Raw genomic sequence first — 7,081 nt, 5'->3', positions numbered from 1 at the left:
AGGGTTAGCAGGGAGGGCGGGCGTTACATTTCTATACATAACAGAAATAGGTCGACCAGTGAATAGTATCAAAAGATGTAAATCAATTTAATCTTTCTTTTTAGCTAAAATATATTCATTCTCTCAGTCACTTTTCTAGTTATGCTACTTAGACCGAATCGTCCATAGTCATAGGATATATGCTAAAGTAGCATTCATTGATTAAAACTTTAAGTAAACAGGTAAATAGTCACTTGGGCAAAACTTAGATTAACTTATAATCTCAAGAGTTTCAAATAGTGAAGAAGCAGAGATCCATTCTCCTACTAACCTTATTGTCACTATAGCACATATGGTATAAATTACATGCTATGATGTTATTCTCTTTACTAAAAAAGAGCATATGTTTTCTTCAAATTTAACATCGTACATATTTTGATCTAAACACACCTGATTTCTAATCCTGAATTCAACTCGTGAATTCAAATTTGACTTCCAATAGGTTTAGTAAATGGTAGGTTCATTTACTTCGATAGTTAGTAACATATAAATGATCTCATCTTGGCATAATTATCAAAGCAACCTTAACTTATGGGTATGTCTCTGTTCACAGCTACATAAGTTATCTCATAAGTAACGGTCTTACCTCTATTTATACTTAACAAGTAGAGATGATTGTCCATGTGAGTGGATCAATCTCTACCTGCCAACATGCTTACTGAGACTTTATTCAAATATAACAAAGATATTTACATTTACATTTACACTTACATAGAACAGATCATGATATTTCATATATCCAATTGTCTTTACAAAATACTACATTTTACGAAGTCTCAAAGACTTTACATAATCTTGAAATGACTTTTTAGTCAATGACTTAGTAAAAGGATATGTAAGCATAACACGTGTAGGGACATACTTAAGAATTAATTTTTTCTTGTCAACAATATCCCTTATAAAATTATACTTAATTTCTATATGTTTACCTTTTCTGTGATATTTGGGATTCTTGAAAAAAGCTATAGCAACTTGACTCTCACAGTATATTGTAACAGGACTCCCACTGTCCTCACAATCTTCAGATGTTTCAGGAACCTTCTTAACCAGACTGCTTCTTGCATAGTCGCTGAACATGTCACATATTCAACTTCTATAGTTCACAAAGCTACACAAACTTATTTCTTGTTGTTCCATGAGATGGCGCCACCATTTAGCAAGAACACATAACCTGATATAAATTTTCTATTATTCAGGTCCCCAGCCCAATTTGCATCTGAATAGCTTTTCAGACTCATATTTGATCCTTGGAAATAGAGATAATAATCTATTGTCCCTTTGAAATATCTGAATATATTTTCACCGCCTTCCAGTATCTCAACCCTTGGTTAGACTAGAAGCGACTAACTAAGCCAACAACACATGTACACAACATAGTGTACATCAAACTACCAATAGCACTGACATATGAATTTTTTTATTCATCTTGGTTATTTCCTCAGGACTTTGGGGACTCATACTCTTGCTCAAAATACTATCTTTCACTATAAGTGTATGTTCTACGTTGCAATTAGACATGCTGAAATAATGTAACATCCTATTGATATAAGACTCTTGTGACATGCCCAAAAATCTTTTAGAACGATCTCTAATGATCTTCGCCCCTAAGATATACTTAGCTTCTCTCATATCCATTGTATCAAATTATGATGAAGTCACTTCTTGACTTCATTCACATACCCTATGTCATTTCTAGCTATTAACATATCATCAACATATAATGATAAAATAACATACTTTTATTTTTTCCTTTTCAGGAAAATACAATGATCCTCATTGATCATCTCAAAATCATAAGATAAAATGACTTCATTAAATCTTTTGTTTCATTATCTTAACTTTGCATTAGCCCATATATAGATTTTTTAAGTGTACATACTTTCTTCTCTTAGCCTTCAATAATGAAACCTTCTAGCTGAATCATATAGATTTCTTCATCAAGCATACCATTAAGGAAAGTAATTTTTACATCCATCTGATGTAATTCCAAGTCATAATGTGCCACAAAGGTCAAAACAACTCGTATAAACATAAATTTCACTGCTAGAGAAAATGTCTCTTCAAAGTCAATACCGTCCAATTGAGTAAACCCTTTTACAACCAAACGAGCTTTGTATTTGTTAATCGATCCATCAACTTTCCTTTTTATTTTGAGAATTCACTTATTCCTAATAGTCCTTCAGCTAGGAGGAAAATCGACTAAGTCCCAAACATGATTCTGATTCATAAATTCCATCTCTTCAACCATTACAGCTTTCCATTTTTTTCTAACTCTACATTCCAATGCTTCCTCAATAGATTGAGGTTTATCGTCATCAACTGGGAGTGTCATCAATGTCTCATTCTCAATATCAAACCTCGTCTTAGGTTTGATTTTACGAATACTTCTTCGTAAGTTGGGTTGTTGAGAGTCAACTCATGACTTGGCAAATTACTCTCACTCAATTAACTAGACTCAGACATCCATTTTGACACCTCTCTTGTTGATAATATCTCATCCTCCTCAAAAAGATAAATACTTTTATCAACATTACCTCTGGTTGGAACTTTGTTTTGAAAAAAGTCACAACTCTTGAATCTATTTTAGAGATGGTTCCATCTAGTTGTTCTCATATGAAAACATGACCTTTGGAGGTCCGAGGATATCTAATAAAGATACATTTCTTACCCCTAAGTCCCAGTTTTCTATACTTGTGAGAATTATCATGAACATAAGCAGCTGACTATTAGGGTCTTTGATTACTCAAATCCGATTTTCTGTCTGTCCAACATTTATATGAAGTAGATGAAACTGACTTTAAAGATACTTTGTTAAGTATATAGGTCGTAGCTAATAATGCATCTCCCCAATAGGAGATTGACAAATAGCATGCATCATCATAAACTTAACCATTTCAAGAAGAGTCCTATTTATTCTTTTAGCAACCCCATTTTACTGTAGAGTTCTAGAGATTGTCAGCTATCTAATAATCCCTCTATCATTACATATCAACTTGAACATATCAAACAAGTATCCCCCTCGGTCAGTGCATAAAGTTTTAACCTTGCGTTCCGTTTGATTCTTAACTTCATTCATATAATGAATAAAGCAATCCAATGCTTTAGATTTATGAAAAATCAAATACACGTAATCGAAATAAGAGAAATCATCAATAAATATAATGAAATATGAGGGGGTGTTTGGTTTTAGGATAGGAATGAGAATGAGAATGAGTTTGATAGTAGAATGTAATGGGAATGAGTTTAGTCATTCCAATAATGTTGTTTGGTTTATAAATTTTGATTAGGTATATGATTACCAATACTATTGTTTGGTTTGTCAAAGGTTTGGGAATACAAATATAATAAATATTAGTTACCCTTAAAATAAATCATAATATTCCTAATTTGGTGATCATCAATGTTACAATGATAATTTTTTTTTTTTTTGAAAAATCATAATATATCTAGCTTTGCATTGGCCTCTCTATGGTCGAAGAGAAACAAAGAAATAACAGAATACTACAGCAATTTAATCTAGGTGAGTTCTTCAAAATCATTGTTTTTTTTTCATTTTCCTTATATTCCGCTAGCTTCTACTACATATGAATCCTAGCTAGTTCATATGAATCCCGGATCTACTGTCTGGACAAGCGAAATCAGAGTTCAAACTAGCTTCTGGAGATAAACAAGAGACTCAGGCTCCTGATATTGTTTCTTCACCACTGAAGCAGCAAAGGTCCGATGGTGAGATGGTTGATGCAGTAACTACTGATGCCTTGAAAGTAGGAAAACAACATAAGCATCCAGATAGTCATACTGGAGTACACCATAGTAAGATGAGGCATGCCCTTCCTAGTCATCCTGACACATCCAGTCCAACAAAAAAGGAAAACTATACTCTCCTCGTTAAAGAGGCAAGAGATCTTAAACACACAGTCAATCGCCTAAAGGTAAATTTACTCTCACAAATCACTCTGGCCATTATTCCAATGTGATTATAAAATTTGTTTTCTCCTTACAAATGATTCTCTTGCAGATTGAAGGACAAGAGCTTGAAAGCACTAGCCTATTCTTTCAGGCTGCCTTGAAATTTCTCCATATTGCCTCTCTTATAGAACCTGCCACTTTTGATAGTGCCAAGTTAGCAGAAGCAGCACAAATGTACTTTGAAACAGCAAACTTTGCGAGTAAGTTAAAAATTACATGAATATTAAGTTGTTCATAATTCTAAATGCATAGTTTTATGTTGGTATGCTCTAAAGTCTCACGGTATACACCAAGTCCTAATTTACTGTCAAATGGATGGATAAAATCGAGTAGCCTATCCCAAATAGTCTTGAACAACTATGCAATAATGCTGCATTATTTTTATATCCAAGTAATATGGAATATGTCATCATCTTGACAGATTTGTAGCCCGTGAATGTGAGAGAATCAAGGACATGGCTTCAGCTGCTCTAGCATACAAGTGCATCGAAGTGGCATTTCTCAAGGCTGCATACTGTAAAAATCCGAATGCAAGCAGAAACAGAATGCTTCAGTGAGTCTACACCCCCTTCAACTTTAATAAAAGTAGTAAGTCCAAGGTGTACTTTCCTGAAACAGAATCCTGATGAGATAACTATGCAAGCAATTTCATATTCTGGTGAGTTACGCCGGAGAGGATGCTTTTGTCGCACGAATTCGGGGGCGTTGTTGTCGCGGGGTTCAGTTGTCGCACGAATTCGGGGGCGCTGTTGTCGTGGGGTTCAGTTGTCACACGAGGTCGAGGATGGTGTTGTCGCACGAAGTCAGGTTAGGGCAAAAAAATGAAAGAAAAAAAAAATAATGAAACAAATAGCAAGCGATTCATTAAAGGGTTTAGGGTTAAGGATTACCTGCTTGCTGTGGAGTGCGACGGCAAGGGAGGAAGATGAAGTTGGTGTTGAAGAGGAGGCGGCGGCGGATGCACTCGAAGAGCCTAGGATGAGTTACGCCGAAGAGGATGCTGTTGTCGCGGGGATATGTTGTCGCACGAGGTCGAGGATGTTGTCGCGCACGAAGTCAGGTTAGGGCAAAAAACATGAAAGAAAAAAAATAAAAAATATTTTATCGGGAAAAAGCCATCTAAACGGGAATGGATTCTAAATCCACCAAGTTAATTGGGTTTTGTTCATTCCTAATTATTTAGGAATGATTCCCAAATTTTTATTCCCATACCCATTAACCAAACACCATATATTTCTATTATTCCATTCCCTTATTCCAAAACTCTCAAACCAAACGCCCCCTGAATCTCCACATCTAACCTTCACATTTATTGAACCACAAATATTCGAATGAATTAATTACAATAGTGATTCAGCTCTCATAGCCTTACTAAATGGTTTCTTAGTTACTTTTCCAGCAAGACAGTGCTCACATGTAGACAAGTGAATTTTAGTTCGAGTGCCCAATAGACCCTCTTTAGCCAATCGATTCATATGTTCTTGTCCTATGTGTCCTAATCTAGCATGTCATCTCATCAGTTATACCTACATCACTAGTTAGAGCAATGTTTGAATAATAACTCTCAATAGCACAATTAACATCTAGTTCTACATCAAGAACCATAAAACTATTCATTAAAAAATTATATCTGATTGACACTGAGTCAATCTTAAGTTCAACACATCAGCTGTTAAAATTAATACAATACCCTAAATCAAGAAGACATGTAACGGAAATAAGATTCCGTTGAATTTTAGGAGCATATAGGACATCATGTAGAAAGAAAATACTACCATCACGGAGGTTGAGTTTACAAGTATCAACTCCTTTGACTTCAACTCTTGCATTATTTTTCACATAGATTCATTTGTTGCCAACTGATATCCGATAGTACTTTACAAATATAACTCGCTCCCGAGATACATAGTTGGTTACTCCCGAATTTATAATTCACAAAGGATAAGAATCAGCTAACAACACTAAACTAGCAACAAAATGCTTAGAAAAATAAGGCATACTTGGATTTACCTTTTTCGGCTCAGAGCACTCCCAAGCGAAGTGACCCTTCTTATCACAATTAAAGTAAGTCAACTTGCTTTTAGGTTTTACTCCAGTCTTCTTTCCTTTTTTCTTGATTGGCCCTATCTCACAGTAGCATGTTCTTTCTTCTTTCCCTTTTCCTTCTTGAACAATTTCTTTTTCTTGGATCCATATAATCCAACAGAATCGACAGCTACATAGGCCAATCCAAAAATCCTTACAGATTCTACTCTTTCTGCCTTCAATTTTACGTAGAATGGTGTGAGACATCAGTGAAAGTTTTGATACTCTCGCCGTGAGTAAGGGTCTGCTTTATGGTTTCCTAAGAGTCTGGAAGAAAACTAATAACTACTTAAACCTGTTGTTCATCGGTTAACTCATGACCAACAATTTTAAGCTCTCGAATCATGTTTGATATCTTCCTGAGGTGTTGAACCATTGAAACATTTGGAAGCTTCTTGTAGCTGTCAAACCTGATCGTCAACTGTCGAAGCTTGCTCATACTTACTCCACAGTATTTATCCTTAAGGGCTACCTAGACTGCATAAACTGTAAGATACGACTCATACTCAAAATCTATGTCATCTTTAAACTAAACAATATGCCCTTTCCAGTTGAGTCCTTTTTCTTCCATATCTCATAGGCATCAAGATCTCATCTATTTTATGCAGTGAGGCCATCTATAGGTTCTACCATTACTTGATTTACAGCCTTCAGAACTTCTTGTTCCTCAAGTACATACTGCATCCTGAGATGCCAGATTTTATAGTTATCCCCCATTAAGTTTCCCTCCCTTAATGAGTTCAGCCATGATGTTTTAGTTGTCATGATCTAATATAAATAAACACATTATTTAGTAATTCAGTTAATTCATATGCATGCAATTTATGATTGACTCAATGTCAATTTGAATTAGTCAATAAAATCAAGTGATAGCTACGTTTCCACTCATCATTCGTATGACCATTCAAATCAACATTGATCAATACTATTGCACATATCCCAACAAATGAACTAATCATAGAATGAACAAATCATTAATTAAACATGA

The sequence above is a fragment of the Zingiber officinale genome, chromosome 2B (genome assembly GCF_018446385.1).
Source record: "Zingiber officinale cultivar Zhangliang chromosome 2B, Zo_v1.1, whole genome shotgun sequence".
Lineage (NCBI taxonomy): Eukaryota > Viridiplantae > Streptophyta > Magnoliopsida > Zingiberales > Zingiberaceae > Zingiber > Zingiber officinale.
The sequence above is the reverse complement of the archived record's forward strand: the minus strand, read 5'-3'. Positions refer to the sequence as shown.